General features: G+C 41.3%; 1 protein-coding gene across 4 annotated transcripts in view; it reads left to right on the forward strand.

Moving 5' to 3' along the window:
- Positions 1–2,289: 2,289 nt before the first annotated feature.
- Positions 2,290–27,267, forward strand: part of ANKRD6 (ankyrin repeat domain 6) — a 112,081-nt gene continuing 87,103 nt past the window's right edge. Inside the window, exons 1-2 of one of the 4 annotated variants that reach the window (XM_048937792.1) lie at positions 2,290–2,386; positions 2,578–2,768. The gene's annotated coding sequence lies outside the window, so the exon portion shown is untranslated. The other 3 variants (XM_048937795.1, XM_048937793.1, XM_048937794.1) reach the window with 3 other exon arrangements.

The raw sequence follows: 27,267 nt of genomic DNA on the forward strand, positions 1-27,267 counted from the left end.
CCAATCTGTTGAAAACCCCTGATAGAAACAGGAGGAAAGTTTCCGTGTTGTTAATAAAGACCTGTCTGTCTTGCATGCCACAGATCACATCTGCACAGGAAGGGCAGCTGGTTTCAAAGCTGATCAGGGAAAGCAGGGCTTGCCCATGGCCTGGCTGACTGTATCAGATTTCTTTTACACAAAGGGCTGTGAAACAGCAGCAGTCACAGATAATAATTTGGAGATACTGAAATACCAAATGAAGGCGTGGAAGCTGAGGTAGGACAGCACTGATTAAAGCACACTTCCCACAGTGTTGAAGCCAGTGACCATTTGTTTGACTACAGCTTCAGGTTTAGAGCCCTCTAAATGCCATGCTCAACTCCAAGTAGATTTCTTTGAGTGGAGCTTGAAGCATTTCTGCCAACCTCTCAGCAATATAATCCGTCCTGGGCTCTGTTTGAACTTCAGGACTTGTTTATCCTCTGTCCCTTTACCACCAGTTGCTCTATCCCCTCCACATTTAATCTTTTCTTTTTTTCTTTTTCTCCTTTTCCCCCTTTTCACTTTCTTTTTAATCTCTTTTCTTCTTTCATCAGATCATTTAACTCGCAAGCCTGCTGCACACAATGAAGCACTGCCATGCCTGCACTCACAGACTGCTGGTAGGGGAAAGTGGACATGGGTCTAAGTCTTTGAATACACACTGTGTAAGATATTGCATGTGAGTGGACTGCTTCAGAGGGAGTTACATTTCACAGACACGACAAATATTTTCTGTTTCAGGCAAGTGAGGGAATTCCTCATGACTTTCTCTTCCTGATAGAAAAAAAACTAGAAAAGGGAACACAAAGCTGACTCTCTGGATGAAAGAGGTTAACAACAGTTGAGCACAGGTGTATTCTTGCTGACATCGCCATATTCAAGGGGCCCACCCACATCAAGGTTTGTGGGATCAGGACAGCGTCTCATCCTGCTTCTTTAAAGGGGAAAAACTCCCATCAGATGGCTTGTAGATCAATGCCAGGGAAACCTTTTTTTTTTCTGCAATGTGTTAATATCTTGTTTCTCAATCATAACCATTAAAGTTCTCCTGCAAGAATTTGCACATGTGGAACTTACTTAACACACAACTTAACTGTTACTTGCACCAATACTTCTGTTCCCATGTCAGAATTTTACACAGTATCAATAAAGTTCCCACAGAGAAGGCCTATACTGAATATGGGAATGAGGAACCAAAGCTGTAGCGTAAGCAATCACAGCCTACTTTTGTGCATTTCAGCAATTATATTCTGATTTCTGTAACACTGCCAGGCTTTGGACTAGCACAGTAATCCTGACCAAGCTATAGAGTCAGTGAATCTATAGAACATTGAGAAGCAAGAATTGGTGTGAATACTGGCACAGAATACGAATACCACCATAACTGTTTCATGAACAATGTATTAGACGGGGGCATTATGTTGGGATTGGTACAAACCATTCACAAGTATATATTCATTGCAAGTTTTATGCCTGTGATGCTTTGATGTTTGCTTCATTCAGGCCATCATCCCGAGAATGCCTCCTGGCAGAGGAAGAGGACTTTGCACCAAAATGCCCACAGTATCTCTGCATTAGGAACTGTGTTGCTCTGTTTTCTCTTTCTTTGGATCCCTCCTCTGTTATGCTACTTTGCCTACTCGCACCAACCCCTTTCTCCTGTTCTGTTCAAAGATGTTCCTGTCTAACTTACCTTCCTGCCAGTTTGTGAATTACTGATTTACACACATGAATGCCCACACAGACATACGGCTGAGGTGCCCCAAAGGGCCCTGCAGTGAAAGAGAAGGCTGGGTGATGTGGTGCTCAGGTGCATCAAGCTCTCCCCCAGGCTCTCAGACTTCAGCCCAGCCCTGAAAGCCTGCTGGCTGGAAGAGCACCTGGCCCATCTGCGTTCAGTGCTCTAGCACGACTTGGGCTTCTGTATCTCCACGACTGCCTTGCAGAAGAGCCTGCATTCAGGAGAGCACCTCAAGACCGCGTCCAGGCTCTGGCTCCGTACCAGCCCGCCCTTTCCCGGCCTCACGCTTCTCTCTCCGACCTGCCCGGCCCGCACCAGGTAGGGCTGCCGAGCGACTCGCCGCCCTCCACGTCTCTGCACCGGAACACCGCGAGGGCACCGGGGCGGCAGCGGCCCGACAGCTCGGCGCGGCGACTCCCCGCTGGCCGCCCCCCTCTCCTCGGCCGGGTCGGGCCGGCGGGGCGCCGCCGCTGGGTGTCGCCGTCGCAGCGGGCACGGCTCGGCGGCACCACCTCCGGGGCGAGCGGGCGGGCGGGCTGGCGGCGGAGGTGGTGGGGCTCGTCCCGGGCGCGGACTGCAGCGCGGAGCCGAGTCCGGGAGCCGCAGCCCGGCGGCACGGAGGTGAGGGGGCCGTGGGAAGCGCGCTCGTAGGGGCGTGGGCCCCGCGGAACGGGGGCCGATGTCCGCGTGATGAAAGCGTTTCGTACCGCGGCCCCCGGTAGGAGAAGGGGAAGCCCGGCTCGGGGAAAGGGGCGGGGTGCCGGAGCCCGCGTCGGGTTTGGTGTAAACCCGCTCTTCTCCCAACTTCTAAGGCAGCGGCTGATGAGAAATGGAAACCTGGCTCGAAGTCGTCCTTCCTGTTGTTGACATCACCTGAAAACTTCGTCGGAGATTTCCACGGGAGCGCTGCGAGCTTGGGGCTGCTCTGTGAGTAGGGGCCGACTGCGGGTCCCGCTATTGCAAACCTCGATAAAGTGCAGCGTGCATCGTGCCCTGCCGTAAGGTGCGTGCTACAGCGGGAACATAGGCAGCTCTCTACGCTTTTATTTTTGCACTTATTTGGGTTTATGTTTGGGATTTCTAGCGTGTGCGTGACCCAAAGGGCACGTTGAACGGCTGCTGAATACCTTTCATGTTTAAGGAGAGCACTGAGAGGTATCCGAGATGCCCCAGAGGCAGGTAGAGGGGTGGATTTCCCCCCCCCCCCCCCCCCACCTTCTTGGAGTTATTGAATGGACTTAAAATGTCTTCCTCATGCTAAAGCAGGAACCCACTGGGAAGATCAGTAAATCCTTCTCTGTTCAAAGATGCAAAATGTATCCAAGACTGAACGATTTTGTGGCTCTGGCTAGGCATGGTCCAAATCCCCTAGTAGGGTAGGTAGAATGCATGGTTTTATTCACAGGAGAATGTTATTTACCTAACTTGTTTGCTTTCGGTGTGATGTGTCCAGGTGTGCAGGAAGTTTTTGTAACAACTTAATTGGAGCTCAAGCCTGCCAAAATGTTTTGTAATCATCATTCCCTGGTTACTTGGGTAACATACTGTTTCTGGAGATGTACAATTGCGTTTCCAATCATCAGTTACAATGCAGATGGAATGGCATGGTGATGGTAACTCAGAATTTAGTAATAATTTCTGAGTAGAAAATATCAGTTACATCCACTGAATGTAGCAGATATACTGTGGGCTAGCTGCATCATGTTTTAAGCACCTGCCTTTAGATTTCAGTAGGAGCTTGAGGTCAGTGCAGCCCACATAGATACTGGGTGCTGCACGCCTGCTTCTGCCAGTGAGGCCCATTGCCCCTGGCAGGAGCGGATGGGAATCCTGTAACAGCAGCGCTCACCTTAATTCTCACCCAGTAGTTTGTGTGAAAAGAAACTTCAGTCAAATTAAAAGTGACTTTGTGATGGTACTCAGCTGGGATTGGTTTTTCCTTTCCTCTGCTTCTTGATATTCACCTACGCTGTGTTTTCAGTCTCACATTGGAGACAGGCTTTGAGCACTAGAAATAAAACAATCAGTAATGGATAGGTAGAAGTAAAGTGATCGACCTCTTGATCATGCAGAATCTTTCCTGTAAGGTTTTTGTACAGTTTTTTTGGGAACAGAAATGGTGAGAGTGTTGATTTGATGTATGCTGATGTAGTGAACCTGCAGCACGTGGCTTAGGATCATGCCCTGTTCGAGGTGGCATGTTCTGGAGTTCACACTGTTGATCTTATATTCTCTTGCACTTGATTAGATGAATGATATTTTAATTACTGAGGTACTTGTAGGGTATGGTAACAGTGATTAAGCACTGCGTTGTATTTCTCCATTTATCTTTACCTTCACCTTTGCTTGACTTTGCCAGTGAGACATCTTGTCATGTAAGAAGAAACCTTCCTGCCCCTTACTCTCTATATTTGTGTAATAGGACCAACAATATTTATCTGTTTGGACAGATGACATAACAAAGAATGTTTGTAAAACACTTTTAGGTTCTTAAATTGCTTATATCATTTGACAGCAGTGTTTTATTTACTTTCATTAGCTTCAGGCTTGCAATTCCTCTTTTTCCTCAGCAGACAGGACTTATGATAAACATGCAGAGAACTCATAGTCATATCTTTTCTTAGTGATGCATTGGTCCAACATGTCAGCAGAGGAAGTACTTTATTTAAAACTACAAATGAAGTACCATATTTCACATGCAAGACAGACCTAGAAAGATATTTGTATGAGACATTAATAAATTGTAATTGCTTCAGGCAAAAAAAAAAAAAAAAAAAAAAGGACTGGGTGGGAAATAAGTCATTTTAGCTCCTTGTTGCTATTATTTTCCTTAGAAAATATTCTTCAACAGAGCAGCATGTTAGATAGAAAAGTTTTTAAGCAAAACTCAGATTATCATCTGGATGAGTAATTTACATGAGGTAAAGCAGAAATAAAATTTCAGTATCTCTGGCAGCTGCAGTTGCTCTTAGTATTTAATTCTTTAGAGGTCTCTCAGTTTACTCCAGAACATCTCAGATATTAGTGGTAATAGATTGAAGGGGTACTTGCTGAAGTTTTTTGTTTTTACTAGAGTTAGTTAAAGGAGTTCAAAGACATAATGTTTCTAAGCACTGGCAGAGGCAAAAATTACTAATGGTGAGAAGCCCTCATCTGCACATTATAGAATGTTATGTTCTGATTGCAGTCATGGGTTATTTGCCAGAAGTGCATCGCTTTGGAAAAATAAATTCAGCCACCAGTTTAATGATAAATATTTTTAAAGTAACTATGGTTTTAGTGTCTTGCTGAAAACTTAGTTGGAATGTTTTGTTGAAATTGAACCAAAGGCTTTTTTCATCCTAATGCTTCAATCAGAAAAAATACTTTAATTTCTGACTATTCTAATTCAAACAAATAATTATATGTGGGCTAATTACTAAAGGCCTTACAGTAATGAAGTGATTTCTTAAAAATTCCTGTTTCAAGTTCAAATTCACTTATTACAAAAATTAAAATTCTAAGTATTATACAGTGCTAATTAAGTAAACTTTAAATATACATGAATTCCAATTACAGCTTTATTTTCTACATGTTGTAAACTAAGCTGTGCTTGACAGGTAGTAGGTAATAATGGGCTTTATGGTACAAGGTGTGATTATTTAGGAGCAATACAAGCAGAGATGAATTTTGATTTAAATTGCAACTCGTAACATTTCATTGATTTTAATTCATTATTTTATAATCACAGCTCTTCAAGCTCTGATTACGCTGAAGGACCTCTGTTTCTGACTCTTAAGTTCTCGCACTTAAATTGTTTGTCTATTTTGTCTGTATTTTTTGAGATAGATTGATGGAAAAGGGTTATTAAAATTGCTGTTGTCATCCGTACTTATCCAACCATGAGTTATGTGAGTATAGCTTGTAAATCACTGAATCACAGAATGGCCAGCGTTGGAAAGGACCTCAAGGATCATGAATCTCCAACCCCCCTGCCACAGGCAGGGCCACCAACCTCCACATTTAATACCAGACCAGGCTGCCCAGGGCCCCATCCAATTTGGCCTTGAACACCTCCAGGGATGGGGCATCCACAACCTCTCTGGGCAGCCTGTTCCAGCACCTCACCACTCTCTCTGTAAAGAACTTCCCCTGGCATCCAACCTAAATCTCCCCTCCTTCAACTTCAAGCCATTTCCCCTTGTCCTGCAGTTATCAACCCTTTCAAAGAGTTGATTCCCCTCCTGTTTGTAGGCTCCCTTTAGGTATTGAAAGGTTGCAATGAGGTCACCATGCAGCCTTCTTTTCTCCAGGCTGAACAAGCCCAGCTCCCTCAGCCTGTCTTCATAGGGGAGGTGCTCCAGTCCCCTGATCATCTTCATGGCCCTTCTCTGGACCCTCTCCAACAGAGAGGGTCAATAGATATTTCAGTGTAAAGATTAATTCTTTAACTGAGAGTAAATAAAAAAAATCAGTTGTCCGTGTAATTTTCTTATTAACACGTGTAATGAGAGGAAGCCTTGCTGAATTACGTATTATGACTTCTTTCTCATTTTTTTTCTTCTCCTCTAGTACATATTTGTTTTATCATCCAAAAGAGTATTGAGCTGTGAAGGTAGGTGCTCAAAAATTAGGAAGAGTTGGAATAAATGTGTGAGTTTCCTGGCTTATCTATTGCATAGCTTTCAAATGCATACATGTTGGCTGTTGTGAATATACTGCTTCTCTAGAAGTTGTGGTTTGTATGACAGTGGTTTGTCTGTGCTCATGTTGGCACTGATCTGGCCATACAGGTGTTTTCACATAACACCTGTTATGAGGTTTCTGTTTTTTAGTATTTAATAAATGAAACATTAATGTTACTGTATTGATTGAAAAGAACCCCGAACGTTACTACTACTAGTTGTGCTGTGTGTTGAAAGAGGAAGCTGCCCTATAGAAGCAATGCTGTTGGGCTCAGTGGGTATGCATTGGGCAGTGTAGTTAATACTGCATGGCAGTGTGGATTCTTACATTATCTGGGTGCACTGCTATCCTTAGCAGTATACTCTTGATGCACTATCATGGACATGATTGTACACTAGCTCGTATGATGGTACAAGGTTGTGGACAGTTACGTTGTTCCTCAACTACTTCACTTTGTTCCCATAGATCCTTGTCAGTGATCCCACCATGTGTTGCATGAAATTCACAGAATCACAGAGTTGCAGGGGTTGGAAGAGACCTCAAGAGATTGTTGAATCCAACCCTCTGCCAAATCAAGTACCCTACAATAAGGTTGCACAGGTAGGCATCAAGACAGTTCTTAGTATCTCCTTAGGAGGAGACTCCACAACCTCTCTAGGCAGCCTGTTCCAGTGCTCCATCACCCTTACTGTAAAGGAGTTCTTCTGCATGTTTGTATGGAACTTCCTGTGTTCAATTTTTAGGCCATTACTTCTTGTCCTATTGCTATGCACCACCGAGAAGAGCCCAGCCTTGTCCATTTACTTCCCACCTCCCTTTAGATATTTATAAACATTAATCAGATTCCTCCTTAGTCTTCCCCAGGCTGAACAGACCCAGGTTATTCAGCCTTTCCTCATATCAAAGATGCTTCAGGCAAGTTCAGGGTCCTTGGAATCAAAAGGAGGATTCTGAGAGCAGCAGTTAGTGTGGATGTTGCAGATGCTTGAGGGTAGAGGAAGTCATGGCTCTGGAGTAGGTGTGGGGTGACACACTGAGTGTCGGTCTGCCTCAGCCCTGGAGAAAAGGAAAAGTAATTATTTGGCCCAGTGTCAAGAAAGACAAGACTTTTTAAATTGTGCTGTGATATATCAAATATGTATTTTAAGTACTCTTCAAATCATGAAGTCTTATCTTGTTTAAACCCTGATTTAGGCCAAGCTTCTTCGGAGGGCATATTCCTTGCTTTCCCTTTGTCTCTCCTGACTTGCCTTCCTCCACATCTAAGCACCATCTGCACTTGTGAAGTGAGATGGTGAAGATAAATTTTTTGGATGTAGGACCTGACATAGAAAAGGACAAAAGCATTTTCATCTGCATTCTGAAAAATACATCTGGGTTTGATGGAAATTAATTCTGTGAAGATGTGCATCACTGTGTGCACATTGCAGCAGGATAATAATTCTTTCGCAGTTTGAGATGCTGATTACTTTAAGCCTGAGTTGAAGCTGCTGGCCGAAGCATGTGGCTTTACAGGTGTGGTAGTTGTACTCTTCTGTAAGATCATGCAAGCCCATTACACCTATAACAACTTATCTACAGAGTCCCAGCACAGAACTAAGCAGTTGTTTGAACTTCTGAATTTCATGGCAGAAATTTTCTTTTGATTTTATTGGCGTCTGCAATGAGACATCTTAACAGCTACCATCCTATTGTGCTGATTGCTTCTGAGTCAAAATCCCTTATGTTGTTTCAGATAGGTCAGCTTCAATAGCATACAGACAGTGCCATCTTTGTGTTTGTTTCTTATAAAAGCAAGTGACCATAGGTGGTAGTCACATGTCATCTCAGGATTTGAGTGAATTTTTTAACAATGATTGCAATGAATAATTTCAGGTATATTTTATTAAGAATTTGCTGTTTATGTGTGTACCATACCTGCAGAAATTGTAGCCTGCTCAGACTCCTTTACACGAGTAATTTTCTGTTGTTTTCTTTCTGACCACTTTTGCTATTAGACTATGTCTGGCTGAAACCTTCAGAAAGGGTTTGGGGCAGTTAGAGGCTGTGGAATTATCCACCTGCTATCTGCAGTCTTTCATTGACATTATTGTTCTGGTTTAAATCCAGATGTTGAAAGAACAGTGCATTCTTATCCCTTTGTCTTTTTCAGACTTGATAGCAGCTTCTGAATCTTTGCGAGGATATTTTTTGTCATAGTTTTTTGCAGCTTCTCTATAAAATCAGGTTACGCTCTTTTCCTGTGCTGCCTCTTTTTTCTTTTTTCTTTTCTCTCAATTGTTATTGGTTTAAAATCTTCACATTCTTCCATTTTCATTAATGCTGTCAGTTAAACCTTTGTCTAGTCCCAAGATCTAAGATTTGCATGTTTGGATAGATTTTCTGTTGGCAGCAGTACCACTGAAGTACTGTCTCAGTGGCACATTTTTTCATTGAATGCTACCTGATGACTGAGTGGAAGGCAGACGTCATAGCAGCTGCTGCCAACCAGCTTGTTTGTTTTTTTTATTTCAGCATCTGAAGGTAGCTAGGAAACGTAATAATAAATGCTATATTTAGACAGGTAGCATCCTATCATTCTTACGTGCTGTTATGTGGTGCCTTACAGGCAAATGTGAGAGTTATCTGACCCAAAAAATTGGTGGTGTGGAAAAAGCTCTTTAGCAAGAAGTAGTTAAAAGGCTTCTTTCCTGCTATCCTGTTGTTATACTACCTGCAACATTCACTTCTTTCATGGGTTTGGATAGTCAAAGACATGCTGAATTCTAGCTTCTGGCCTAGTCAGAGTTGTGTCAGGAATTCTCCTGGAAGGAGGTTGTGGAGGATCGTGTCATAGCCCTTGGAACAGGTAGGTTCAACCTTCCACACAGGAGGTTGTACTCCAGCTGTAATGCATGCTGATTTCTTTCAAAGGCAGGCAAGTTTCTTCCAGGAACAGCTGCTGTGTGCTCGAGTGCCCTGCATCAGTTCAACTACAGTTCAGGTCTATTGATACAAATGGGAGATTTCAGTATGGGATAAGCTGAGCTGGGAATTCACAGTACAGTATTTTATTAGTGAGTAATCAGCTGTAAGTCGGATCCTTTTGTTCACTGTACGATTACACTTAATCAGCTTGGAAAGGCCCAGCTGTAAGAAATCCCCACCTCGCAAGCACTGGCTGAGGTTGAAATCCGCTTCACTTTCTGATGCCCTTATAGTAAATGAGGATGCCTGTGTGTACAGTGAGTGGCAGGCTTGGCAAGGCAAGGCTGGGCTGGGGCAAGGCAGAACAGCCCTTTTTTATTCCTAGCAGAACAGCCTCCAAAAACTGAGGTAGGATACAGTGCTTTTGCCATAACTTGGAAGAACAGACTGCAAGTGCTGGCTGTTTCTCTGTGTAGCCATTCTCAGAAATCAGGTTATTTCAGTCAACCTGAAGGTAGGGAGAGTGCAGCCTCCTTCATTTGCTGTTAGGACAGGACTGTCCATCTCCAGAGATTTCTTTTGGTTCTTTTTGTCCAGAGGCCAGTGGCTCAGCAGGTCAACTGCCTGCAGGTCCAACAAAACTGCCTCAGAGTTTTAGCTGGGCACCTCAGTGGCCTGCGTTATGTGGGTGCATTTTACTACAGGGAAGGATGGTGTGTCTTTTCCTTAACTCCTTTTCCTCATTTAAGGTTCATGTGTCAGTGAGGAGGGAGTGCGAGTAGGAAATAGGCTGGGAGAAGTTGTTCTGTATGAGGAAAAAGATGAGAAGTGGCTCTGTTTTGAGCCTGACAATGGCTGGTTTCACCTGATGCCTTCATGTATTCTCCAAGCTGATTTTCCTCTGCTTAATTATTCCTCAAATGGAAATTATGTCTGGCCTTTTACTGTCTGTGTTATACTTCCTTATAACTTCTAGTTTTGCTTATTCTTTTCTCAGAAGAGGGAGGCGAGTTGTTTACAAGTTTCAGGGTGCAGTTCAATATTTTACACTGCTGAATAAAGATGGTTTTGATTTCATTCTCTGCTGTAATAATTGCTACATTGCTTTGTTGACTGTGCTTTTGTAGAGTGAGCTATTAAAAAACTGAAATCTCATTTTCAAGTCATTCAGAGCCCATCATTATGCGTATGAAGTCGAGGTGTTTCTTCTTGCCATGAATATCAGTCTATATTTAAATTGTATTGAATTTCACCCACATTTTTACTGGTTAGTTACTGGTTGTCATTAAGTCCTTCTGTATCTCTTAGCAATCAACACTTGCCTTCATCCTCAGTAGCTTAGTATTACCAGCAAAATTTGTCACTTAACTGTTGTAATTTTTCTCTGTCACCCCGCTGGGATTCATTAGGGAGTATATTGAACACAATGTATTCATAGTGCAGATGGCTGTGGGGCTGCATGAGTAATGTCCCTCCATTATAAAGATGGACTACTTTTTCTTTGTACCATTCATTTTATCTCTTCTAGTTGTTTCTTTATGCAGATGAGGACTTCCCCTGTTGTCCCTTAGCTGCTTAGTTCCTGTAATACCGAGATTTGTTTTTTTAAAGCAGCCTTTGATCTGAAGCCTTTGAGGGGGCAGATTTCAAAAACGGAATTAAATAAATAGTAAAGTGGACATTGTTCCAACTGCTCATGTTCACGAGCTGCTGTGGAGCTTCCAGCCTTCAGTGCCTGGCTCTTGCTCTCACCTTGTTGACTGAGGTGCAGGTGAAGGCAGAGAGAAGGTGAATTTCTCTAAGTGCAGCAGGAGAACTGCTTGACCCTGAAATGTAGCATGTCCATTGAGGCTTGTCTTACTGTATATATGCTTACTGTATGCAGGCCAGACAAAGTTTACCATGGTTTGAGGACAGCTTTACATCAGTGATGCAAACTCATTGCCAATGTGGTTTATCATGGAGTAGTTTAGTTGGAGGGTATCTTTAAAAGTCATCTGGGTCAACTCCCCTGCCATGAACAGGGATGCCCATAGCCAGATCAGGTTGCTCAGAGTCGAGTTCAGCCTGACCTTGGATGTCACCAGGTATGGAGCATCAACCACCTCTCTGAACAACCTCACTACCTTCATAGTAAAAAAAGAAAAAAAAAAAAAAAAAAAAACCCACTTTTTTTGTTGTTATATTTGATCTACATCTCTCCTCTTTCAGTTTGAAATCATTTCAAACCATTAACTTTGGGCATTTTTCTTGTGTCCAAACAATCAGCATTCAGCTGTAACTAGTCTACATTGCAAACACATCCCAGCTTACTTTGAGTATGCTATTTTGGGATTAAATTTTAGTCAAAATTAAATTCCCACAAATTCCATCCTAAGTTCCCTGGTGAAATTGCTTGACAGATCTCAAATGCAAATTCTTTAGAGTAAATCATCTCTAATCCTTGTTTTTCCTACTTTTCAAATCAGGTTGACCATTTTTATGTGCAGCCTCCTCTGCTTGCTCAGAAGGTATCCAGTCCTTTTCTCAATTGGGATTTTGAAATGAGGATTTGAAAGTAAGACGGGGACCTAACATTAAAAAAGTGGATGGCAAAATTAAAAGATCAGTGTGAATGCATGCATCACATAGCATGCAACATCAGTAAATTGGCACTAAGTGGTATTTACAATCTCAGGTATACAGTCTTTGAGAGAATTTCTTTAACTGAAAAGAAACTATTTTTAAAAAAAGAATTCCCGGATTCACTTTGTGCTTACAGAAGTAACTTTAAACAAAAACAAACAAACAAAAAAACCTAAATCAGCTTTTTTTTCTAGCTTCTCCCAGTTCCCTCTTATCTGTCCACCAACACATGTGCTTAAGAAGTCTGGAATCAGATTTCTGGCTTCTGCACTCCATTACTCTTTCAGATAATCTATTCTTTAATGTCTAGCAACTGCAGACATACAAATGAGGATGCTGCAGCTTCAGTTATTAGAGCTATGTCATGTTTTTCTTCTTTTTGTTTTTAATCCTCAAAGTGGAGTACTTGGTGTGGAAGCTAGAAGCATATTTTATTCAAAATCCAGCATCTAGAATTTGGATGCCTGTATTTCTAGCTGTTAATAATTGTTTTTGAAATACTGTATTACTATGAATTTATTTACCCATCCTACGTGGTTTTGCGCATCCAACAAGTGCCTGAGTGTAATTACATGGGATGAGCTCATCATGGCAGCTCCCAGACAAATCAAGAAAACAGGTAGTGGTGTTTTTGTAGAACTGGGCAGACTAAAATCAAAAAGAAACCCACAACATTTTGAATGTTCATTTTTTTTTTCTCCATCTCATGACCTGAAATGAAGAACCTCTTCCCTTGACTAAGCTGAAGCTTAGTCATAAGGTTGCGAAGTAAAGCCCATTTATCCTGGGATCTACTTCTGTTTCTCTGAGATGGAACTAATAGTGTCACTGAAATGGTAATCTTTCGGTGTCTTTAATGCCTCCATAGTGCTCATAAAAGACATGTTTGCTCTGCTTTGGTGAAAAAAACCCTCTGAATTGGCTTTTCTTGTAAGCTAAGGTGGGGGGTTAGCAATGTAGATGATAGAAATATGGAGGGATTTCACACAATTACAATCATAGAATCATAGAATGGTTTGGGTTGGATCATGTAGTTCCAACCCCTCCACTATAGACAGGGACACCTCCTTCTAGACCAGGTTGCTCAAAGCCCCATCCAACCCTGGCCTTCAATGCTTCTGAGGTAGGAGGGACATCCACAGCTTCACTGGGCAACCTGTTCCAGTGTCTCACCGCTCTCAGTAAAAAATTTCTTCCTAGTATCTAATCTGAATCTGCCCTCTTCCAGTTTAAAGCCATTTCCCCTTGTCCTGTCACTACATGCCCTTACAAAAAGCCCCTCCCCACCTTTCCTTCATGAACTGGAGGGCCACTATAAGGTTCCCCTGAAGCCCTCTCTTCTCTAGGCTGGCCCCAGCTGCATTATGTGCTGCAATGTTTTATATTAAGGGAATGGATTCTCATATAATTCTGTGGGGTTATTTCCTATTATTTTCTCCAAAATACTAAGGTTTTGAAACACGTTAACCATAAAGGTAGTGTCTCAGTCTGATTGTTTTCAATAACTTAGTTTATTTATTTTAAATAAAGCAGCAGGTAACTGTAGCATGTCTGTGCTTTATACTTAAGAAACAAACAAACAATCCCATAGTTTATTAGTTCCCATGCTTTATATTTTAAAGCAATATACATGCATATTCACTCCTCTTTGCCAACAGAGCGGTTTCTCTGGTCTGTGTATCTTACACTTACTAGTTCTCCAAATGTACATGGTCATTCAAGAAAAACAGGATAGCACAAAAATGCTTACAATGTAAAAATAAGCAGATTTCACCATGTAGCATTTTAAAAAACCCACCACACCTCATATGCTCTGCAAATGAAATATTCAGGCCTTGCTTAATTTAAAATTAAGAATCAAATGACACCAAAATAATTACTCTTAACAAAAATCCATTGTTTTATATATGAATAATAGTATTGCCTATAGGCAGGATGTTATCAACAACTTGTGTATAGCACAATTTTAGTTTACTGATTAACCCTCAGAAAGAGACCAGGAAAACAAAACTTTCAATTAGACTTTACATTATTAGATATTTTAAAGAGGTGTGCATATTATCAAAGGCTTTTAAAAATTAATTTAGTGCTGTATTTTGTTGTTTTGCTGTATCAGATCGAAAGCTGATTTAATCAAATCTCACTTAATCCAGTGATTATGTCCATGTGAATAATACTCAAAGAACTTGGCTCTGTGTGAAAAACATCTTCCCAGAAAGAAATGTAGTAGGCTTACACTTAAAATAAAAAATAATAATAGTAATGCACACACAAAACAAAAAACCACCACCAACAAAAAAAAAAACAAAGAAACCATGGATTGGGTTTCCCTGTCTCACTGTATAATGATTTTCACTGAAGTCTCATATCCCAAGAAATGAAATCTGTAGCCAAGATGATATGATATTGGGCAATTTATATAATGCAGGTCTGCACTGCTGTTGAAACAATAGGCTGAGTGTATTGACGTGCAGATAGCCCGACTAAAATAACATATGTTACAAAAGAAGCTGATATGCTTTCTTGGTGGAAAATGTTCAGTAGAAAACTACTTGTAAACTCTCTCTAACGTGTTACTATCACAAGAGTAGTTAACATGATGAAGAAAATCTCAGGCATGTGATTTGCTCCTGCTTGCACTGAAGTGTCAAAGTGTGTTTTAGCCCTATTAGGCCACAGTTGTGGTTTTAAAGTAAAGAAGGTGCCTCTCAACCTTTTCTCTGGTGCATTGCCATCTCATTTTCCCATGCCAAATTCCTCTCTTTTGCTACTTTCAAGAGCTTCTCTGTATTTTTCATCTTTTTTTTCTTTTTTTCTTTTTCTCTTTTTTTCTTTTCTTTTGTCCTAGGTGTACTCCCTCATCCTTGATTTAAGAATTGTCTGGTCTGCTTTGATCTGTTTCTTTACGAATCTCCTCCTGTTTTGCTAGTTGTGCTCCTTGCAGTGGTTACTGAACCACTGCACAAGTCACAAGTTTGAACACAGATGAGCCGTGAAGAGAATGTAAGATAGTTTAAAAACATTTGCAAAAGGTTTTGTGAGAGAGCAGAGGAGGATCTGTGTCTCTCATGCTTTTGCTGGTGTTCTGCGCAATGGCTGTTGTAGGACTTCCTCCGAGACTTGTTAAAAGCCAGCTCCCTCTGTGTTGTATTTTTTTCCATACCCTCTTTTCTGTGTTTTGCTCTTCTTAACTGGCAGTCTGGTAGTGGCTGTTGGTTTTTTTGTTTGTTTGTTTTTTGCTTTCACTTAGTAGGATTTTTCTGCCTTTCAGTCTTAGTATGTTCAGGTCCCCCTATATGTACTAAGAATTAAATTGAGACATGTCTGGAAAGTGTCTCTCATGGAAAATGAAAGACATGAGTATTGAGCTTCATGAGGGGAAGCAGAAGGCTGGAAGGAAAATCCTGCCTTGTTCTGGGAACATGTTTCAGACATATGAAGCCTCTATAACATGGACTTTCCCTTCTCTGTTATTCCATTTTTCTTTAAGTTTTTACTTTACATTTCCCTTCAGGATTTGAGCAGCCTTTGTGGGCAGGCAGTGTGGATATTCTCCACATGATAATGCAAGCTTGCATAAACTGGATCCTTGTAATAGTACAAAGGGGTCTCAGATATACTAAAATTTCAAAATATTTCTTAACTATAAAGCAGGTACACTGAGCTACATGGTCCTTTTTAGTTCTTGAAATAAGGCTAATGCATCTGGTTTGGGTTGTGGGCAATTAGAAACATAAGGAGATTGAAATGTGCGCAGTGGTGTTCTCCACCTCCACAGCTCCTACCAGTGGCTGACCAAGGAGAGGCTCGCTGGAAGATGCCCTGACTTTATGGAAGTGTAGTAGCCTGGCCTGTGTAGAAGCCTTTCTGTAAAAGCCTTTCCAGATTTTACTTTCTTCCAAGCTGTGGGAAACCTCCATAAGCACTAGGAGACCGAGTCTCTTTAAACCCAACCTCTGTTTCCTGAAATGACTTGCCAGGCAAGGGAAGCTTCTAGTTCTTTGGGTTCTCCAGGGGCCCATGTGTGTGCTGCAAAAAGTGGGGGAAGTGAGGACACGTGTGTAAATGTGGCACTATTAACTCACTGTTCTTGATACAAATGTTTCTAGTTTCTACTTGCTTTATGAACTTGTCACTTGTGTATGGGAGAGTCTTCAGCAGCAGCTGTGATTCTGTCCTGCTAGGAGGAGGAGCTTCCTAAAGAAGCCATCTCTGTAGTGAAGAGTCACTTTAATCACCTGAAATGGCTTGTCTGTGAGTGCTGGTACTTTTTCTGTGTGCTACAAGCCTGCTGCCACAGGAGATTTTTGTTGTACCAGATTGGATATCACATTTCAGTGCAGCAGATGGCATGTGTCTGACAAATGGCCTTTGGTAGGAGTAAGCATAGCAGGAATACACTCTAAACCACTGGTGTTTTCCTCGGTCTTTTGTAACATCACCTAAAGTACACCTTTATGCAGTGCTCATTATAGTCACCTGATGCAAGATCCAAGCTTTTGAGATACCCGCTTTCTTCTGTTGTTTGTATACTTGTCCAACTGGCAGGAATGTTGAGAGATGCATAGCAGAGCAATGTGGTATTTAAGGTGAGTTATGCTTAACTCATCTGCGGCCTGCATTGAGAGAAGTTATAATAATTTCACTTATTTTGCCTGAAAATGCCTTGTGTCAACTGACAGCTGTTTAAAATTAATTATTTAATGGAGATCCTAGTTTGCAAGATGAGTAGAACAGAAACATGCATGATGTTGTTTATTTTGAACTTGATGTGGAGACATTCCTAATGATTCAGATGTTGAACGGAATGTAACCGAGCGTTACTCTGCACAGCCTTACTCTGACAGAACTAATGAGGAAGGCTAGGACAGTTAAAGGGTTGGAACAAAAGAGCTCTGGGGCAGAGTTTGTAAGTTGGACTCTTGTTACCAAACTGTGATTCCTACCACTGGACACCTGTGTAGGGTGGGAAGCAGCCTTCTGAAGTACTTCTGAGAATTTTGCAAATATTTTCTCTTTAAAGAGAGAGCATGTCCACAATTCACCAAGGCTCATTCAGTTCTGTCTTCTGTGGCCTCAGATGTATTGTTTGTCATGACCAGTATGGAGATTATGTAGAGACCCCACCTGTACAGGTACTGCTATGGGGGCATCTTGACTATCCACCAGAAAAGACCAGAAAAAAAGAGCTTTACTGCTTGCTGTGCAAGTTCTATGTAAAGTTCTTTTATAGCATTAGAGCTTCATAGTGGGATTAAGATTACTTTCTGCAGGTACTTGATGGTGGTCTTTCTGGAAAACCTTGGAGCATGTCAGTATCTGTGTGGCATCTCATTCTTCCTGTCTCTGCTGATCTATTGGTAATGGTGAGTATGTCGAACCCTGAAATCTTGTTTCTCTAGGAAATCAAGTCCACAGTTAAGTACTCAGACTTGTCAACCTTGTTGATCCTACCCTGCTTTTTAATTACTTTAGACATCTGCCTTCCACTGATGTTCCGTAACTACCTGAGGGTAAAGATAAGCTGTTCTTTTCTGTTGTTTGAAGCATTCAGTGAGAAAGGCTTCATAAAACCTTCAGACTGATACAGGACATAAAGAACAGACAGTTATTCCCTCTCTGTAATTTGCAAGTCTCATCCATGTGCTTTGACAGACTTTCTGGAAGGTATGCTTTTCCTATTTCATGACAACTATCCTGACAGGTGTTTTTCTTCACCAATGCAAGTTATCCACTGACTTAAAAAGAGTGAACTGATACTTCAGATAGTAGTTGGGAAGTTTATTTCTGAGCACAGGAAAATTTCCATGCTAGTATTCTGCCTTGGCATTTTAAGGGATAAATCCTGTTTCAGTCTCCTGTTTCTTTGCATTACCTCTATTATCTTCTTGTTTCAATAATGAAACCTTCAGAAACTACAAAGGCACGTGTAACCCTGTTGTACGGGATCATGGCACTCACTCAGAAGTCCATTAGGCTGATGCATTGAAAACCAAAATGAATATATGAGTAGAGCAGAATCATGGAGTGTGAGGCTGGTTTCCCTGTTCTAAAATCCCTGTGTTTGTCTGTACTGATGAAAACCTGTGTGAGAGATCTGAGCATCCTTGGATTAACACAGTTTATAAGGAAAATTAGCTTTATACCTACTGAAATTACTGGTTTAATTGTTTGCTGCAATCAGATTGCCTTACTTTGAGTCAAGTGGGGTATGTGCAGATGTGTGTGGAAGAGATACTTGAAGATATTGTCAATGTTCACGTCTTTCTCCTCTGTAAGAGGACAAGATCTCCTCATGGAAACATGCCAATACACAACTATGGACCAGTTTGCCTATTAGTTAGCTAAGTAGTCATTGAAAGGCTTACTATCTTTTCACTCAACCGAATAAAATGATTAACACAAAATAAATGCATGTTTACATCTCTTTTTGTACTATTTCTCCTTTAGTAGTTAAATCAGAAACAATTGAGCGGGAAGTGGTTCATGTTACTTGTGTGGGACAATTTGGACTGGTTCTTGTTTGTCTGGTGATTGTACCTTTGTTTTGTCATGAGAATAAATGAATACACTTCTATAAATTTCTGATTTCTTGCATAGCTACCTGGTTTATTTACTTTTATGTGGTTAACTAAAAATAATGAATCTGTATTGTGTAAGTTGATGGATATATTTTAGATGCATCACAGAATTGTTTATCTTGGAAGGGACCTCTGCAGGTTATCTTGCCCAGTGGCCACAAGCAGGGCTACCTATACCTTCTTGGCCAGGATACTCAGTTTCTTCTCAGTGTTTTATATTGGAGGTATACATCTAAGTGCTTAAGCAGTCAGTATCTTATAAGGAATTAATGTATCCCTGCATTAAGGCTCTGTAGTGCTTAAGAAGGGCATTTTAACCATTTTTTTCATTGTTGAAAAATTATTGCAAGTTTTGGGATAAACTGTGTTCCATTAGGCAAGATCATGTGTCAATTTTGGCATTGTTCAGACTGTAAAAACTGCAGATAATGAGTGTTCAGACGGATTGACTAGAGAAAAAAAAGATTCCTAAGTGAAAGTTTGGGGCTGGAGGGAATGGGAGGAGACTTGCCTCAAGAAGTCAATTGCATGCTGTGTGTTTTTGAGGGTTTTAGGATGTTACTTAATGCTTGGTATCTGAAGTATTTAAGTGTCAAAGAGTTTGGAAGAACTGAAACCTTGGCAAACAATTCCAGTTTTGCTAATCCTGTTTTGAAAGTGTAGCAAAAGTGTGTGTGTGTGAGGCAGGTCAGTGCAGCCTGAAGCCTTTTGCAGATATGTCTTTAGGCTTCTGTCAGCAAGATTGTTTACCCATGCATTGGGACTGTCTTCAGAAAGCAATGTCTGTTGCATAAACTAAACTTATTCCTGGACTCACAGGTTGTGACATCTGAGTCAGCAAATGTCTCCTGCTGGTATATTCAGTTCAGTACATTTTGATGAAGCAGAAGTCTTGTACCAAAGAACTTCTAGCATTGTCATGTGTTCTGTCCCAGAAACAGCTTTCTCCAGTGTAACCCTTCCTTTCTCGCCCCGAAATCTACAGTGATAGAAATCCTGCTGTCATGTCAGCACATGTCTTCAGAGAACCTGGGGGCATTAATGAGAATAGGTTTAGAATTCCTGGCTTGATTTATGAAGGAAAAAAAAAAAAAAAAATCAGAGGCAGTATTCTCTAACCTATTAAAATGTTTGCATTCTACTTCATGGTGATATCTACTTAACATTTGCAGATACAAAGTGAAGAGTCAAATGCCTGTCTGCTTTGTGCATAACAGTGTAAACTCTTTCTTTGCTTAAAAGCAGTACAATTCCAAGCAGTGGAAAGGTATAGGAGTAAATACATTCGTTCTAAATTTTGAAAGAAATTGATACTCAGGACTTTCTCATTGGATGTTTCTTCTTTCGTTCCTGCCTGTGAGAAGTAAAACTGAAGATTTTTTTGTAAGTTCTACAAAGTGGGAAAAGCAAGGTGGCACGTATTTGCTTTCAGTTCCCATTCCTCAGCCCAGCTATATTAACACATGCATTTGCTTTTTGTTCGTTTGGTTGGTTGGTTGTTGTTTTTTTTTATTTGTTTGTTTTTGTTTATTTTTGAGCAAGGCTTTATATTATAGCTACAGAAATAAGGCATATGCAACCTTTCTGTAGTTTATGGATATAGAAAACTGCTTCAGCCCATGCTGAGGACTCAGTCTTATCTACATCTATGTTCCTTTTGAGAAAGTGCCAAACCTGTTCTCCTTTATGCTGAACCAGCCAGCAGACATCTTCTCTCACTGCTCAATAACACCTCCCTCTCTCCTCCCTTCCTCCAAAAACAAGGTAGACTCCCAACATTCCTTTCATGTCCTGCAAATATTTGTACACTTTGGCAATAAACTTGCTTTGTTACTCACCACTGGCCAGTCCACTTCTACTGTCCTGTATGCCTATTTCTAGTAGCACTTACTGCTGTAGTTCAAGTAGTGGAGGAGGTGTGTACTGTGGTTTTAAATATCCTGGTACAAATCCTGCAGATCATTGGCATAGGCAATTAGCAGGAGAGAATGTGGAAGCATGGAGAGCTGCTAGATATTTGTGTGTTGGCTTTTTGTTCTGGTTTTTTTTTTTTTTTTTTTTTCCTGTTTTGTTGTTGTTGTTTTGTTTTGTTTTGTTTTTTTTCCCTATGGCTTTAGAGTAAATTAAGTATACAAAACTAAGAAAATAATTCTGTGATGTAAATCTTCAAGACAGGATCATGTATGTGGTGCTCAGTGGGAGACCTGCCTTGTGTGGCATACAGGTTAAATGAAGTGGGCAGAGCTCTGGAGAGGTAGGAATGTGCTTTTGTGCAGAAGCTGTGAACTGGAACCCAAGAGCAAGTTCGCACCCTTAGAAATAGTTGTTGACTAATCCTGGTGGTTCCTGGCCTATGATTTGCTATTCAGCTTTGGTGTTACATTAACTCTTTCAGGTCAAGCATTTTCGTTGGTTTTCTTGTTGACATTTTAAACCAACAAATTAATTTGGATTGGAATGTTTTTCTGCATGTCCATTTCTTTTACTATATTACAGGGCACTGACTTACATCACATCAATCTAGGAAAAAAGTGTTGTTTATTGTCTTATATTTGTTTCCCATTTTAATATTTACCACTGCAAAGAGGTTAGATGACTGGGCACACTTTCTTGTGCAATACTAATCATAGAATCACCAAAGTTGGAAAAGACTCCAGGATCATCTAGTACAAGTATCCACCTATCACCAATATTTCCCTCTAAACCATGTCCCTCAGTACAACATCAAAACATTTCTTGAGCACCTCCAGGATCAGTGACTCCACCACCTCCCTGGGCAGCCCATTCCAGTGCCTGACCTCTCTCTCTCGAAGAAGTGTTTCCTAATGTCCAACCTGAACCTCCCCTGGCACAACTTGAGGCCATTCTCTCTCAGTCCTATTGCTAGTAACATGGGAGAAGAGGCCAACCCCAGTCAGTTCACCAGTTCTTAATTTGGAGTTTAGACAATTGACTAACGATAGTCAGTTCCCCTCAGTCTAAATCTGAAAAGCAGAATACCGACCAGATTTTGTCTCTTGTCTCTAATACTGAGCCAGACTGTCCTCAGAAAGTGCAGAGAAGATATTCTTCAAGAGGACTCTGGCACTCTACTGCATGGATTGTTCACATGCCAGGCCCAATAGTTGATTAAGAAATTTCATGCTCCTGTTCTGCAGACTTTGTTTCAATCTCATAATTGATTTTTGTGAGCTTTCAGTTGGAGCAAGCAGGAGCAATATCTTTCTCATTATAATGACAGTAAAACCTTCTGAAACTTTTGACACAAATTTCTATGTATCTTCATTCTGAAAGGACCCTTATTTAATCAACATACATGAAGGCAAGGAGGAAGCTTTGCAAAAAGAATTCTTCCTAAGATGAAAATATAAATTTGTAGGACTAGGTTTCTGTGTCTTTTTATAATAAAGTCACAAATGCCTCGTAAGACCTACAAGTCTTGGTATAAAACCACAGACATCCTTCTCCTCTGTAAGTAGCTTCTCAATATTACTGTGTGCATCAAAATAGAAAAAATAGAAAAAAGCTTTTTGTTCACTGTAAGAGTACAGTCTGATGGTTCTGGCAGAAATTATGTTCCTTAAGACAGGAGCAGGATTGATTTCAGATTCTTCATTTCTTTAGCCTTTGCTGCTTTCTGCTGAACTATTAATATATATATATATATATTTTTTCAGTAGCCTGAAACATATTCCAGAAATGTCTGTGCAAGGGAGAGGAATAAGAATGCCAAGGCTGCTGGTGAATAAGAGACTGTAATGAATCTTGTAAAACTGGACCTTTTCATTCAGAGAGTGAATCTCCATTACTGAGTCTTTTGTTGCCTTCTTTTGAACTGGAAGAGAGAGGAGGAGATGTTAATTGCTGTCCTATGACACTTGCCTCTAGCTTACCTGAATTATGTGGTGGGAAGGGAATGGGGGAAAATGCAGAGAAAACTCATGCTGTTTATTATATCTGAAGATGCATCAGTTTAATTACTTCACTTTAAAGCCACCAATTTGGGATATCTAAATTTACACTGAAATTTTTTGATTTTGATCTATATTGATCTGAGCTGAAAGATGATAAAGAAAGCCTTCAGCTTAAAAATCATCTCTTCTTTTTAATAGACATTCGGATCCTGTTGACTCGCAGTCCTTTGGAATAAATTTCTGGAAATGGAGCATTTTTTCAGCAGTAAACTGTTTTCCAACAGAGTTGTTATAAGATTTGTTTTGATAATACAACAACTTGGTGTTTCTTACAGGGTGAATTTGGATTGCATTTATCTTTTATTTAGTCTGTGTCAGACCTTCAGTCAGTTTATCCCTTGGCTACTTCATAGCTAGCTCAATGACATGGACTGTGTTGTCAGGACTGGGGCAGCTTCTTTACAAGGAGAGTGGTTAGGCCCTGGAACGGGCTGCCCAGGGAGGTTGTGGATGCCCCGTCCTTGGACGTGTTTAAGGCCAGGTTGGACGGGGTCCTGGGCAACCTGATCTGAATGTGTATGTTTGGTGGCCCTGCCAGGCAGGGGGGTTGGAACTACATGATCCTTGGGGTCCCTTCCAACCCGGGTGATTCTGTGATTCTGTGATTCTGCTGTGTCTCAGAATACACACTTGGGAAAATGATCCACTGCACATAACATAATAGCAGCTGATTGTGTATTTATTATTATTTATTAGTAAAAATAGACATGGAAGCTGCCACTTCAGGAATATGCTGGGGAACTTGATGTACTGAAGGACCTGTATAAGGGAGTTGCCTAATGTTTGCTTGTGCTAGGAGTCCATGTTTGTGAAGGGACATGGTTTAGTGAGAACTATTGGTGATAGGTGGGTGGTTGGACTGGATGATCTTGTAGGTCTTTTCCAACCTTGGTGTTTCTGTGATTCTGTGAAAGCTTGCCATTAGCGCAACTGGTTCTCCTAAACTTGTCTTCAATCTTAGTTTTCTATTAGGTACAACCTGTTGTCATGCAAATCTCTGGGGGAAAATGTTGGCAAAGTTGAAAATTCTATTAATCCATTAGTTGAAACTCCTATGTTGTTTAACTTGAACACCTCAAGAAATAAGTTCCCTTTCTTAATAATTCAATACTTCTTGGCCCTACAAGAAATGTATGAGCTCCTGCATTGTGCAGATGAGATGTTTCTGTCCTGTTAAGCTAGTGTGCAGTCCCAATACAGACACTGCAGACGCTGCAGCATCCTTTTGGCTGTCCTGCCAGATCTGCCTGTCCATAGCTTCAGGGGCTGCCATGTCTCCACACACTGCTGCCAACTTTCTGTGCTGGCTGCTGCTGTGTTTGCTTGGCAGTCATTCTCCTCTGGGAGAGTTTTTCAGAAGATCCTAACCCATAGTTTGTATTAAAATTTACTGTACAAAATGTCTAATTTGAGTATTAGGCTGCTTCTTTCCACACTGTGTCCAAGTTCTGTGCTTGACAGAGGGATGCATGAGAGAGTTTACCCTTTTGTCCTTCTGAACAGCTGCAGTAGCTGAGACCCCTTCAGATCTCAGGTGGAGACCTAGTAACACAGGAGGAGGTGGCACTTTCGGTTCCCTTCAGACTTTGCCCTGTTTTGTTTTGAAATTGTAGAAAGTATTCATTCAAGACAGAAAATGCTGAATGTTGTGAAAATCACAGTGCATGGCTGCCCAAGGAAAGTCACAGCTGTAAGCTGTACTTCCTGCAGAATGGTGAGGAGGGGAATAATTTTCTGAAGGCATTTACGTTTTTAAGGAATGGACTGTTGCCTGGTGCTGTTGCTGCAGACCTCCAGGACCTAGTGTCCAGACTTGATCATGTTTTATGCACACTGCTGCCCTACCCTCCTTGAGGGCTCTCAATTGTATGATATTCAAGACGTATAGGGATAGCATTACAGAAGAGGATCAGCTCAGCCTTCTTGCACAGGTGGCCAAGAAGGCCATTGGTGTCCTGGTTGGTATTAGAAATAGTGGAGCCAGCAGGATCCAGGAGGTGATCCATCCCACTGTACTCAGCACTGGTGAGGTCACACCTTGAGTACTGTGTTCAGTTTTGAGCCCCTCAGTACAAGACAGACATCAAGGCCACAGAATAGATAAGTTGGTGAGGGATCTGGAGAACAAGTCCTATGGGGAGCAGCTGAGGGAACTGGGGTTGTTTAGAGAAGAGGACTCCTGGGGAGAACTTATCTCTCTCTACTGTAATGTATCAGTCCTTAAACTAATATACTGATCTCTATTGCTAAACCAGCCTGTATCAATACAACTACCTGAAAGGAGGTTGTAGCCAGGTGGGGGTTGTCCTCCCAGGTAACAGTGATAGGACGAGAGGTGATGGCCTCAATATGTGCCAGTGGAGATTCAGGTTGGATGTTAGGAAAAAATTCTTCTCTGGAAGCGGTAAAGCAATGACACAGGCCGCCCAGGGAGGTGATGGAGTCACTGTCTCTGGAGGTGTTCAAGAGATGTGTGGATGTGGCACTGAGGGATGTGGTTAGTGGGCATGGTGGTGATAGGTTGGGATTGGACTAGATGATCTTAGAATCATTAAGATTGGAAAAAAAACACTGATTCTAAGCTAATGGAGTGGTTGTTACCAGATGCTTGTCCTTTCCTGTTTACAGGAGATTTGTAAGAATGGCTTCTCTTTTTGTCCTTTTCCAGGAAGGAGAGGCAGGTTAGGGATGCCTCATTGTGTGGCACCATCTATGCAGCCTCACACCTTCCCAGGGCTTTGGATGTGAGTGGTGGTGTGAGCTGAGTCCTTGATAACTTCCTGGGGAGGAGTAAAATCTGCTGGTCAGATATGGGTGGATGTGGAGCTGGGTTTCATGTGTGGATTTGGCCAATCACATAGATATGAAATCTCAGAGTCTCCAGAAAATCCTATTTTAGGCAACTTTTTTCATGAGGAAAAATGATATAAACAGATCTCTTGTCATATGAAGTCATCATGTTGCCTTTGCCCCTTTAGGAAGGAGGAAGCTAAGGTTTTACTATAGGATGTAGTTTTAGATTGCTGGTCAGGTCATCTGATGGCGTAGGTATTCCTGCTCTTTCTGTTTCATCTTCTGTTTTATACAAGGTGAACCCAAACTGATTGCAGTGTTGTCTTTTCCGGAGGATGGAGAGATAAAGCAGGATTGATCTAGTGGTTGTTTCATAACTGCTTTTTGAAAGACACATCCGTCATTTTGCAGGCAAACTCAATAAGCAGGACATGTTTTCTCCATTTTTGAAAGTGTGGCTCATGAAACTCAGGATGTTCTTTGGAAGCAAAGATTTTGAACACACAATGAAACGCTCTAACACAGAGAACACACACAGACTACAGAGAAAAGCAGCTTTATTCTCCTGTCTCTTAAAGATTGTTTTCATTTTTGAGCTTCTATCCCAAAAATATGATTAAAAAAGACACTGCCAGTGGTTGCTTTGAATAGCAAAGGGAGTCAAGATTCATAGAGTCATAGAATCACCAAGGTTGGAAAAGACCTAAAAGATCATCCAGTCCAACCGTTCACCTATTCCCAATAGCTCCCACTAAACCATGTCCCTCAACACAACATCCAGCCTTTCCTTGAACACCCCCAGGCTCGGTGACTCCACCACCTCCCTGGGCAGTCCATTACAGTGCCTGACCACCCTTTCTGAAAAGTAATACTTCCTCACGTCCAGCCTGAATCTCCCCTGCCGTAGCTTGAAACCATTCCCCCTGGTCCTATCACTAATGACACGAGAGAAGAGGCCGACCCCCAGCTCACTACAACCTCCCTTCAGGAAGTTATAGAGAGCAATGAGGTCTCCCCTGAGCCTCCTCTTCTCCAGGCTGAACATTCCCAGCTCCTTCAGCCTCTCCTCATATGGCCTGTGTTCCAGACCCCTCAGCAGCTTTGTTGCCCTCAAATTTGGAACACTTTTCCAAAATGACTTAGTGGTATCAGCCTACCATTCTCTGAGAAAAATCTGTTTTGCTTTTGTTTTCTGTTCAATGGTAAGTAGATATTTTAAAAGGGTTATTCCAAATACTACTCCCCTGATTCCACCGTCACTGCATCTAGCTGTATTGCTGTGTGAAACCATCCTTAGGCTCATTGCTCTTGAATTTCTTCCGACAAGAAGATTAAATGCAACATCAGTCTTGGAACTGGATTCTCACTACATTCGTAGGACAAATTAATTTTTAAAGTGACAGTACTTTCTCATAATCTAATGATATGTATGTTTATTAATATTCTCTAACCTCATTTGTGCCACAAAACAGTTGAGTTTGGAAGAGACTGCTGGGGGTCTGTCAAAGATATGCATGCTTTCAGTATTAGAACAGCTCTGTTAGGGTCTACATCCTCATACATTGTGCTGTTCTGATTGAAGGTGAGACCATTTTTCTGTTCAAAAGCTTTCAAGTGTATTGCTGATCTCCAAATAGTAACACATCACTGTTGTTTTGTGTTTAGTAATTATTTCAGTTACCCTTACATCTTTGTCCTTTCTTTGTCTGTCACCCTTGATTGAGCTTTGGAGCAGTGAGTGTCTGAGGAAGGTGATGAAGCAGTGATAATGTGACTAATCAGAAGGAGGCATTAAGGATGTTTGCATCAAAAGGTTTATGTTGTGCTTTCAGCTTCGTGGGGTGAAACTATGAAATCTTGTCAGAGGTCAGTTGTTCCAAGAGTAATTGGACAAAGTAACAAAGGCATCTTGTGCATCATGCTCTTGTCTCTCCTTTCTCCCCAGTAAATCTATGGC

The sequence above is a fragment of the Lagopus muta genome, chromosome 2 (genome assembly GCF_023343835.1).
Source record: "Lagopus muta isolate bLagMut1 chromosome 2, bLagMut1 primary, whole genome shotgun sequence".
Classification (NCBI taxonomy): Eukaryota; Metazoa; Chordata; class Aves; order Galliformes; family Phasianidae; genus Lagopus; species Lagopus muta.